Source organism: Ovis canadensis, chromosome 15, assembly GCF_042477335.2.
Source record: "Ovis canadensis isolate MfBH-ARS-UI-01 breed Bighorn chromosome 15, ARS-UI_OviCan_v2, whole genome shotgun sequence".
Lineage (NCBI taxonomy): Eukaryota > Metazoa > Chordata > Mammalia > Artiodactyla > Bovidae > Ovis > Ovis canadensis.
Genome location: NC_091259.1, coordinates 90,899,195 through 90,911,654, shown reverse-complemented (window position 1 = coordinate 90,911,654; position 12,460 = coordinate 90,899,195).

The window sequence follows — 12,460 nt, the reverse complement described above, 5'->3', positions numbered from 1 at the left end:
TCAGCCGTCAGCAGGGACTAGACTTGGGTGAAGATGCAAGCCTTAGTCTCCCTGGCCAACAGTTTGTATGTGACAGGAAACTCTATCCTCAGTCAACTTGCCATCAGTGGAAAATGTGCTTGTAATGAAGTAATCGTTACGCCAGGAGGAGTCTATATAGAAACAAAGACACTTTTTTCTTACAAAGACACTCATTTTATGACAGGCACTTGGTGTTTGTTGAGTGGATACATAATTTAGGGAGCCATCTGATGAAGGGAATCATCAGTCCCTCCTGAATCAAGGGAAACAGCATCATCAGTGATGAAAGCGAGGAGAATCCAGGGTGTCTGGAGCACGGGTTCAGCTTGGGGACCAGTGAATGGCCAGGGGCTGTCTTCAATGGCTTAAAGAAACTAGTCATTTACAGAGACAAACTTTGATCCTTGTGAAATGACTCCTCTCCCCTTAGGCAAAATGAGCAGAACTGCTTTGATGGGACATTGAAGGCAATTGCAGTCAGCTTAGTCATGCCCTTCTGTTATTGAAATGTGCCCAAGAGGAGGTCAGTTCAGTTCAGTCGCTCAGTTGTGTCCGACATGGCAACCAGACGGACCTTTGTTGGCAAAGCAATGTCTCTTTTTAATATGCTGTCTGGGTTGGTCATAACTTTCCTTCCAGGGAGCAAGTGCCTTTTAACTTCATGGCCGCCGTCACCATCTGCAGTGATTTTGGAGCCCCCCAAAATAAAGTCTGTCCCTGTTTCCACTGTTTCCTCATTTGCCATAAAGTCATGGGACCAGATGCCATGGTCTTAGTTTTATGGATATTGAATTTTAAGCCCGCTTTTTCACTCTCCACTTTCACTTTCATCAAGAGGCTCTTTAGTTCCTCTTCACTTTCTGCCATAAGGGTGGTGTCATCTGCATATCTGAGGTTATTGATATTCCTCCCAGCAATCTTGATTCCAGCTTATGCTTCATCCAGCCCAGCGTTTCTCATGATGTACTCTGCATATAAGTTAAATAAGCAGGGTGACAATATACAGCCTTGACGTACTCCTTTTCCTATTTGGAACCAGTCTGTTGTTCCATGTCCAGTTCTAACTTTTGCTTCCTGACCTGCATACAGATTTCTCAAGAGGCAGGTCAGGTGGTCTGGTATTTCCATCTCTTTCAGAATTTTCCACAGTTTGTTGTGATCTACACAATCAAAGACTTTGGCATAGTCAATAAAGCAGATGCTTTTCTGAAACTCTCTTGCTTTTTTGATGATCCAACAGATGTTGGCAATTTGATCTCTGGTTCCTCTGCCTTTTCTAAATCTGGCTTGAACATCTGGACTTTCACGGTTCAGTGAACTTCAATATCTGGAAGTTCAACAGTTACTGTTGAAGCCTGGCTTGGAGAATTTTGAGCACTACTTTACTAGTGTGTGAGATGAGTGCAATTGTGTGGTAGTTTGAGCATTCTTTGGCATTGCCTTTCTTTGGGATTGAAATGAAAACTGACTTTTCCAGTCCTGTGGCCACTGCTGAGTTTTCCACATTTGCTGGCATCTTGAGTGCAGCACTTTCACAGAATCATCTTTCAGGATTTGAAACAGCTCAACTGGAATTCCATCACCTCCACTAGCTTTGTTAGTAGTGATGGTTCCTAAGGCCCACTTGACTTCGCATTCCAAGATGTCTGGCTCTAGGTGAGTGATCACTCCATTGTGATTATCTTGATCGTGAAGACAGTTTTTTGTACAGTTCTTCTGTGCGTTCTTGCCACCTCTTCTTAACATCTTATGCTTCTGTTAGGTCCAGACCATTTCTGTCCTTTATCGAGCCCATCTTTGCATGAAATGTTCCTCTGGTATCTCTAATTTTGTTGAAGAGATCTCTAGTCTTTCCCATTCTGTTATTTCCCTCTATTTCTTTGCACTGATTGCTGAGGAAGGCTTTCTTATCTCTCCTTGCTATTCTTTGGAACTCTGCAATCAGATGGGAATATCTTTCCTTTTCTCCTTTGCTTTTCGCTTCTCTTCTTTTCACAGCTATTTGTAAGTCCTCCCCAGACATCCATTTTGCTTTTTTTGCATTTCTTTTCCAAGGAAATGGTCTTGATCCCTGTCTTCTGTACAATGTCACGAACCTCCACCCATAGTTCATCAGGCATTCTGTCTGTCAGATCTAGTTCCTTAAATCTATTTCTCACTTCCACTGTATAATCATAAGGGATTTGATTTAGGTCATACCTGAATGGTCTAGCGGTTTTCCCTACTTTCTTCAATTTGAGTCTGAATTTGGCAATAAGGAGTTCATGATCTGAGCCACAGTCAGCTCCTGGTCTTGTTTTTGTTGACTGTATAGAGCTTCTCCATCTTTTGCTGCAGAGAATATAATCAATCTGATTTCGGTGTTGACCATCTGGTGATGTCCATGTGTAGAGTCTTCTCTTGTGTTGTTGGAAGAGGGTGTTTGCTATGACCAGTGCGTTCTCTTGGCAGAATTCTATTAGCCTTTGCCCTGCTTCATTCTGCATTCCAAGGCCAAGTTTGCCTGTCACTCCAGGTGTTTCTTGACTTCCTACTTTTGCGTTCCAGTCCCCTGTGATGAAAAGGACATCTTTTTTAGGTGTTAGTTCTAAAAGGTCTTGTAGGTCTTCATAGAACTTTTCAACTTCTTTGGCATTACTGGTTGGGGCATAGACTTGGATAACTGTGATATTGAATGGTTTGCCTTGGAGAAGAACAGAGATCATTCTGTCTCTTTTGAGATTGCATCCAAGTACTGCATTTCGGACTCTTGTTGACCATGATGGCTACTCCATTTCTTCTGAGGGATTCCTGCCCACAGTAGTAGATATAATGGTCATCTGAGTTAAATTCACCCATTCCAGTCCATTTTAGTTCGCTGATTCCTAGAATGTCGACATTCACCCTTGCCATCTCTTGTTTGACCACTTCCAATTTGCCTTGATTTGTGGACCTGACATTCCAGGTTCCTATGCACTATTGCTCTTTACCGCATCGGACCTTGCTTCTATCACCAGTCACATCCATAGCTGGGTATTGTTTTTGCTTTGGCTCCCTCCCTTCATTCTTCTGGAGTTATTTCTCCACTGATCTCCAGTAGCATATTGGGCACCTACTGACCTGGGGAGATTCTCTTTTGGTATCCTATCATTTTGCCTTTTCATACTGTTCATGGGGTTCTCAAGGCAAGAATACTGAAGTGGCTTGCCATTCCCTTCTCTAGTGGACCACATTCTGTCAGACCTCTCCACCATGACCCACCTGTCTTGGGTGGCCGCACAGGGCATGGCTTAGTTTAATTGGGTTAGACAAAACTGTGGTCCTAGTGTGATTAGACTGACTAGTTTTCTGTGATTATGGTTTCACTGTGTCTGCCCTCTGATGCCCTCTTGCAACACCTATCGTCTTACTTGGGTTTCTTTCACCTTGGACGTGGGGTATCTCTTCACAGCTGCTCCAGCAAAGCATAGCAGTTGCTCCTTACCTTGGACTAGGGGTATCTGCTCACCACCGCCCTTCCTGACCTTGAATGTGGAGTAGCTCCTCTAGGACCTTTTGTGCCTAGAGAAAGGCAATGCCAAAGAATGCTCAAACTACTGCACAATTGCACTCATCTCACACTCTAGTAAAGTAATGCTCAAAATTCTCCAAGCCAGGCTTCAACAATACGTGAACCATGAACTTCCAGATGTTCAAGCTGGTTTTAGAAAAGGCAGAGGAACCAGAGATCAAATTGCCAACATCCACTGGATCAAAAAAGCAAGAGAGTTACAGAAAAACATTTATTTCTGCTTTATTGACTATGCCAAAGCCTTTGACTGTGTGGATCACAATAAACTGTGGAAAATCCTAAAAGAGATGGGAATACCAGACCACCTGACCTGCCTCTTGAGAAATCTATATGCAGGTCAGGAAGCAGCAGTTAGAACTGGACATGGAACAACAGACTGGTTCCAAATCGGGAAAGGAGTACGTCAAGGCTGTATATTGTCACCCTGCTTATTTAACTTATATGCAGAGTACATCATGAGAAACACTGGGCTGGAAGAAGCACAAGCTGGAATCAAGATTGCTGGGAGGAATACCAATAACCTCAGATATGCAGATGACACCACCGTTATGGCAGAAAGTGAAGAGGAACTAAAAAGCCTCTTGATGAAAGTGAAAAAGGAGAGTGAAAAAGTTGGCTTAAAGCTCAACATTCAGAAAACAAAGATCATGGCATCTGGTCCCATCACTTCATGGCAAATAGATGGGGAAACAGTGGAAACAGTGTCAGAGTTTATTTGGGGGGGCTCCAAAATCACTGTAGATGGTGACTGCAGCCATGAAATCAAAAGACGCTTATTCCTTGGAAGGAAAGTTATGATCAACCTCGATAGCATATTGAAAAGCAGAGACATTACTTTGCCGACTAAGGTCCGTCTAGTCAAGGCTATGCTTTTTCCTGTGGTCATGTAAGGATGTGAGAGTTGGACTGTGAAGAGGGCTGAGCACCGAAGAATTGATGCTTTTGAACTGTGGTGTTGGAGAAGACTCTTGAGAGTCCCTTGGACTGCAAGGAGATCCAACCAGTCCATTCTGAAGGAGATCAGCCCTGGGTGTTCTGTGGAAGGAATGATGCTGAAGCTGAAACTCCAGTACTCTGGCCACCTCATGTGAAGAGTTGACTCACTGGAAAAACTCTGATGCCGGGAGGGATTGAGGGCAGGAGGAGAAGGGGACGACAGAGGATGAGATGGCTGGATGGCATCACGGACTCGATGGACGTGAGTTTGAGTGACCTCAGGGAGTTGGTGATGGACAGGGAGGTGGTTCAGGGGGTCACAAAAGTCGGACACGACTGAGCTACTGAACTGAACTGAGCTGAACTGAATCTATCAAGGAGGCACTGTCAACAGGTGGCAGAAACCTTCCTCTGCGTAAACATCCACACACGGGAGTGGGTGGGCTTCCTTCCCTTGGGACAGGGGCTCAGAGGGCCAGAAGGGAGCAGCCTGAGGGGGCGTGGAAGGGCTCAGACCACTGGGTGAGGCGGCTGTGACTCAAGCCACGGTGTCACCCGCTCAGGAACCCAAAGGCCTGGCATCTATGCAGCTCTGTGGCCCAGCCACAGCCTGAGCACCTCCCAGCCTGGCAGGTCTGGCGAAGGTGGGGCATGTGGTCCTCTGTGCGCCTCATGCACCGCCTGGAGCCCATGGTAGCACGGATCCTCAGGAGCATCCCCGTCCGTTCTGCTCTGTTGGTTTCATTTATGGACCAGAAAAAGGGCACTGACAGAGGTGAGCCACAGTTCACTGCGTTCCCACCGCGGAGCCCACAGCCAGGCTGTTGGGAGGCCAACAGCGAGAGTCAAAGTTGCTCAGTCATGTCCGACTCTTTGTCACGCCATGGACTATACAGTCCATGAGGATTCTCCAGGCCAGAACACTGCAGTGGGCAGGCTTTCCCTTCTCCAGGGGATCTTCCCAACCCAGGGATCGAGCCCAGGTCTCCCACATTGCAGGCGGATTCTTTACCAGCTGAGCTGCCAGGGAAGCCCAAGAATACTGGAATGGGTCGCCTATCCCTTCTCCAGGGGATCTTCCCAACCCAGGGATCAAGCCCAGGTCTCCCGCGTTGCAGGCGGACTCCTCAGCAGCCGAGGGAAGCCCTGGTTGGAGGCTGGGCCCCAGAAAGCAACAGGAGGGAAAGCAGGAGCTACATGTGAGATCCCAGCAGCTCGCCCCCGCGCAAAGACTGCCAGACCCTCCCAACGCCTGTTCTGGCCTCAGGTCAGAACTGAGCACCAGCAAGCATTGGACCACCCAGGAGGCTGTCCAAGTCCCATGGCGGCAGCACAGTCCATCTCCATCTGCCAAGTTCAGCCTCAGCGCCGCTTGGATGGCTTCAAGAGCCCAGATTGCCATGCCCCATGCCCCATTTGCCCCACTTGAATTCCTTCCCAGAATGTTCCTCTAATGGGTTAATCTCATCAGATCTTCCCTGATAAAACCCTCCTTCACTCTCCACTGCTTGCAAAATAAAACCTACCCTGGTGCTTCACTTGTGGTTCAACTGGTAAAGAATCCGTCTGCAATGTGGGAGACCTGGGTTCCATCCCTGGGTTGGGAAGATCCGCTGGACAAGGGAAGGGCAATGCACTCCAGTATTCTGGCCTGGAGAATTCCATGGAGTGTATAGTCCATGGGGTCACAGAGAGTTGGACACGACTGAGCCACTTTCACTTGGCTTACATAGCGCTGCATCCAAATTCAACTTACGCCTCCTTTCCATCCCGCTGAAACAAAAGTGTAAACAGCTCCCAAACAAAGCCCACATGTTTCCTGCCTGAAGCTGACTTCCTTGGCCATCTTTAGGTACCACACACATCATCAGAGCTTAATTTGAATTCCTACCTTCTTTACAAATTCTGAAGCACTTGTGCCAGACTGCTCTCTCTTCCGCAGCCCCATGCTACAGTTGCAGAATCAGGCTTCTGGAGGCTGAAGCTTCAACTCTGCAGAACAGCTACACTCTGCTCCCCAGCTGTACTCAGCACAGGCCTCAGAGGACACATTCAAAACTTGGCGTAGCTAATGGTGCATATATTGGTTTCTTAAAATGCTGACATGCAGTTAAAAAATAGTCTGGATGAGATGAATTAACGTGATGATCATTTATAACAGCATTCTCTAAAAAGCCTATATCTTTAGGAATTTAAATCTGCTGTCAAAAATCATAAACAGTAGCTTACAAAGCTATTAGAAATTTAAGGGACCTTTTTTTTTTTTTAAGTTTTTTGTCTTTAAATATTTATTTGGCTGCACCTGGTCCTAGCTGTGGCATGTGGGCTCTTCAGTTGGAGCATGTGGGACCTAGTTCCCTGACCAGGCCCCTGCATGGGGGCAGATAGTCTGTGTAAGGTATAGTTCAGGCCAAGGCAGAAAGAGAAAAGACGACCTCAACAGAAGTAAGTTACCTTTATTCAGGCAAGGAGGAGCGACAGTCGGCCTAACAACCAGGCTGAGCTTGGAGAAGGATCAGGGAGGCTCCATATTTATAGGGAAGTTTGCGTAAGTGATAAGGGAGACGTTAATCAGGCGGGATGTTTTGGGTATATTTTAGTTGAGATGGCATTTGTAGTTGGGCAGGGAGTGATAAGTCTTTTGGGCAGGTGTAGGGGTGGAAGGTTTCTGGACGGGGGGTGGTAAGTCCCAGATAGATGCAACCTGCCTGGAGCATCATGGTGGGACCTAAAGTTCTGTTTTGTTTTCTCTGAAGTTAGATGGAAGGCAAAGGGCCCTTGAAACTGTTGTTTTCTTTTCTAGGCCCAAAAGACTCCTTCATTCCAGAACCTGAAATCATTAAGAACATGGGAAAGGGGGTGCCGTATCTCTCTGGTTACTTCCTGCTGTGTCGGAGTCTAGCTCCAGCAGACGGGGAATCAGCCCGAAGAGGTGAGCGGTGTCTGTGGAGAATGACGCAGCGTCCGACTCGAGGGGCGGGGCTGCATGTTTATGTCAAGCATCAGGTCTTCTTTTATACTTTGACAAAAGCATTAGGTCAGAGGCTTTGCATTTTCAGCTCCCCTCAGCCAGATTAACTGTCTCCATAAATCATTGTTGCCCTTCAACCAGAGCTACACTGTGACTCACGCTTCTGTCTGGGCCACATACCATGTCCCTCAGTTTACTTCTTATCTTTCTAAAGCCTGCTTGCCCATAGTATCCTAAGCTCACTATCTCCTAAAAAGGCTTCTAGCTGTTTTTAATTATTTCTAAACCCTAAGCTCAGCAAACTTCTTTTGCCATAAACATTCCCCTCACAAACAGGTCTCAGATAACAATCCTTCCCACGACCTCAAGCTGCGGCCTGTGTGCTGATCCTGGAACATTCTTTGTAAAGATACTTGAACAAATGTCAATTGTTACTTTATAGATTATTTTTTTGGCACAACTGCAGAAGGGTTTGTGCTTTCTCATGCTTCTCTCAAGAACAATAAGCACCTTAACATTCTTTTCAGCCAACTCAACCGAAGAAAGGAAAGAAGTCAGAATCACAAGACCTAACTCCTTCATCCCGGGACCGTGCCTGCAGGATGAGGAGAGGAGGTTGGGGCCCTGCCTCCATTTTGTCAGTAATGTCTAATGCGGCTCCCGACACTGCTGGATAAGGGTGACGATTTGGGGTCTGGAAGGGAGGATCGTCTTAGGGCCCAGGGTCTCCTATTTTTGAGCTTTGGGTGAGGCTCTCAAGAATGGTCTTGACCTGATCTTGAGAAATGGCCCGAATCTGTTCTTGGAGAAACCTTTGAAAGAGATTGAAGAGACAAGGTCCAAATAAAAGGATTAGAATGATAAGTATCAGTGGCCCCAGGAAAGGGAGCAGCCAAGGGAGGGCCTGTTGGAGCAGGTTTCAGGGACTCTGAAGGTTTGTAACTCTTTTCTGCGGCATTCAGTTCTAGGTTTCGGGGACTGTGAAGGTTTGTAACTCTTTTCTGCGGCATTCAGTTCTAGGTTTCGGGGACTGTGAAGGTTTGTAACTCTTTCCTGCAAGGTTCAATTTTGTCTCTAAGTTCTTTGACTCTACCCTGGACAATGCCCATTTCATTAACAAAATAGCAGCAGTCCTCTCCTAGGGGAAGGCAGGTCCCTCCCTTTCCTGCAGTGAGAAGGTCCAGGGCTCGCCTATTTTGTAGGGCCACAGAAGCTAATGAGTTAACTTGTGTTTGGATTGAAATGAAGGACTCCAATACCTGCTCCATGTCCTCATTAAGTTCTTGGGACAGCTTGTAGCAGAAATGGGCAGAGGTCGAGATGCCTCCAATCCTGGGGCCTAGGGCTGCTGCTATGCCAGTCCCCATCAGGAGGGGGGCTATGACAGCGCGTCTTTTCCTGTGGGAAAGTTCCCCTTGGGGGTAGACTATTTATTCTGCCTCTTCCTCTTTGAGGAATGTTAGGCCCGGGGTCAGGAAGACCCAGATGCAAGGTCCAGGGGGGTCCAAGGGGAGACACGAATGTGCGTAGGTCCCACAGAGAATGAAGATTCCCGGATTGGTGCAATTATTTGTGCTGTTCCAGAGAACCCCAGTGGAACAGAAGGAGGGAGTGGAGTTTGTGAGACCAGTGTAGTTGGGTCTAGAGTAGTTAATACAGGTTAGGCTTGAAGAGGCTGAGAGTAGGACATTGTCAGAGACTGGCCCAATGAGTTGTGTACTTTTTGCTGGGAAGGGGAGTATAGTTGCCCTGTGACAGCCGGGCTGAGGGTAAGGGCATTGCTGTGTGCGGCGAGGGACACAGTGACATGCATGTCCAGCACTGGGATGTGTGTTGTGTGCACTGGAAGAATTGGAAGGGAGAGTTGAGAAGGCGGGTAAGGTGCTGGTTGCCAGAGGGAGGTTTTAGGAGAGGCTGTAATTGGGAAAGAAGGTCTAGGCCTTTATAAGGCTCAGGGGTCGCCTGTAACTGAGAAATTGTTCTTTATGACTTGTTCTTGTTTCTTTTCCCTGTTTTGATCTAGTACCCCACCCCCGTCTGAGTACCCTCAGTGGGTAATGGGATAGAAACATATGTTTCTTCCATTTGGCTTACGGCAGGTGCTCACGAAACTCCCTCTCTTTTGTACTTTAACAGCGAGTAGGGATTTGGACTTCCCACCGCTGAGGTTCATGGTGCGTGGTTTTGGAGCTGTATTATAACATGCACATAGGAGTAAATGTCAGAGCAGGGGCAGGGAGTAGCCAGAAGGCTGGGGAGTGCAGCCAGGATAGGGAACAGGGGCGTCATGGGCTATTAGTTAGGCAGCGCAGAGGAAATAGCAGCCTAGGAGTGGAACCCAGCTGGCAACGCAGGCGATACCCAGGGAAAGACGAGGGGTAGGTGGCCAGTCCTGAGGGAGACAGTTACTAGGCCTACAGCAAGGATTAAGATTAACAGTGCAGTTATGGTTAGAGAGACAGGGAGAGGGGGAGAAGGCCCCAAGCTGGTGGTTGCTTGGATCTGAGGGGGAGCAGTGTTCATCAGGATGTAGAATGATGTAGAGAATGAGAGTAGAGAAATCAGTCTTGTCTGGAGTCAGGTTGTAGAAGCCTCCCTGGAGCCACAGGTGAGACACCAGTGTGGTCAGGTCTTTGGAGGAGGTTCCTGCGGGCGCTGGTCCAGAGGTCTGGTGGTGGTTGGGTCAGGAACAGCTGTAGGTTGAAGAGAGTCCAGGTCATTCAGTGTCTTCCTGGATGGTCGACAGAGGTTGTCGCTGGGTGAATTTTAAGGAGGTAGGTCCTGTGAGGGAGACCTGATGGGGTCAGTTAAGGAGGGCAGCGCAGGGTCAGAGGTGACCCGTTTTAGGCGAGAGAGGTGTATCCAGGAGGTGACCTTCTTGAGTTTAGCTGCAGTTGGGGTAAGGAGGATGATTTACAATGGTCCCTGCCACTTTGGGGTTAGGTCCCCCTAGGGATTATTAGGCATAGACCATGTCCCCAGTTTGTAAAGGGGGCAGGGAGGATTGGGGGTCGGGGCAGGCAAGTTGTGGTTGAGGTATTTCCAGAGGGCATTGTGGAGTTCCGCCAGCAGAGGGGAGAGTAAGAAGCTTGGTGTGGGAGGAGGTTCAGGGGGGCGTCCAGGAGGGAGCATGGGCCTTCCATACATCACCTCAAGGGGGCTCAGCCCCAGGGGCTTTCTGGGCAAAGCCGGCATTCTGAGGAAAAGAACTGGCAGAAGTTTGGCCCAGCCCAGATGTCCTCCGAGGGTTGGTTTGGTGAGGGTTCTTTATTCTAGTCATCCTGTCTGCCTTTCCTGAGGCCTGGGGACGGTGTGGAATGTGAGATTCCCAGGGCATCTGTAAGAATGGGGCAAGCTGTTGGGTGACCTTGGACGCAAAATCCGGGCCATTATCAGACTGTAGGGATGAAGGCAGGCCAAAGCTGGGGATAATTTCTGTGAGGAGGATTTGGGCCACGGTGTGGGCTCCTTTGTTTGTAGTGGGAAATGCTTCTACCCATCCCGAAAAGGTGTCCACAAGGACCAGGAGGTATCTGACTCTCCGGACCAGGGGCATATGAGTAAAGTCTCTCTGCCAATCCTGTGCTGGGAGGTGGCCTCACACTTGGTGGCTTGGAAAGGATGTCGGGTTAAGGTTGGAATTGGGGTTAGTGTGTTGACATGTTTGACAGGAGCAGGTAAGGTGGTCTAAATATTGTTGGTCAGCATTGGATATGGGGAAGTGGTTATGGAGGAACTGCTGGAGTGTCTTGGATGAGGGATGAAAAAGTGAGTGTAGATAGAGGATTTCTCTGGTGGTGGGGGGTCGGGAGGAGTCAGCTAAGAGGACAGGGGACTGGAGGGAAGGATGGGACAGGGCTGTCTCCTTTGCCTTCTGGTCTGCGGCACTGTTGCAGGCTGATAGGAGACTTCCCTTTGGATGTCCCCTACAGTGGAGGATGGCGGCTTTGTGTGGTAAGAGCGCTGCCTCTAGACGTTTGTGGATCAGGTCTGAATTAATAATGGGGGATCCCTTTTGGGTTAGGAAACCTCTTTCTCTCCATATTAGGATGTTTGAGTGAAGTATGTTAGAGGCATATTTGGAGTCTGTGTGGATGTTAACCCTTAGATTTTTAGCCAGAGTCAAAGCTCTGGTGAGAGCTATTCGTTCTGCCTGTTGGGAGGTGGTGTGAGGTGGCAGAGGTGAAGCCTCAGTTCTCTGGGTCCCGTGATTGTGACGAAGGTCCCCCTGGATGATGGCATATCCTGCTGAAAAGGGTGGGGATTTTTGAGAGCTGCCATCAACGAACCAGTGTGGGGTGTCTGGGTCTAGGATGGGCTGATCTGTTAAATGTTGGAAGGGGTTTTGGGTAAGACCTACTGTTAGGCTGCAGCTATGTAGGAGGGAATGTGTTGTAGAGGACGTGGGTAACAAGCTGGTGGTGTTAAGGGGAGAGCAGGGGGAGAGTGAGGGCCAAGGGTCGAGGAGAAAGGCACGTAGGACCTGTGCCCTGGAAGGGGGAAGGGAGAGGAAAGACCGATGTGATAGCAAGTCTCGGAAGGTGTGTGGAGAACAGACTGTTAAAGGGGCATGCCTGGAGAGTTGATTTGCTTCGGGTACAAGGGCTGCGACGGCCTGCATGCAGGGAGGCCACCCCTGGGTCACCATGTCCAGCTGTTTTGATAGATAGGCTATGGGAGCCCAGGTGTCTCCAGCCCGCTGACACAGAAGTTCCAGGGCCTGTCCTTGGTTGGAAAGTGCAAAGAGAAAGAATGGTCTGGTGTGATCTGGCAGGTGGAGAGCGGGTACTCGGAGGAGGCTCTGGGTGAGCTCGCGAAGAGGAGTGGCCAGTGAGGAGGGGTTAAAGAGGGGCTCATCCAGACATCCTTTAGTTGCCTCATAGAGCAGCTTTGCATGAGGGAGATGTGAGGTCGGATCCCGGGGGCCATGAGGGGCCACCCCTGCTCTCCCTCCCACCGGGGAGAAGGTCCCCAACGGAAGG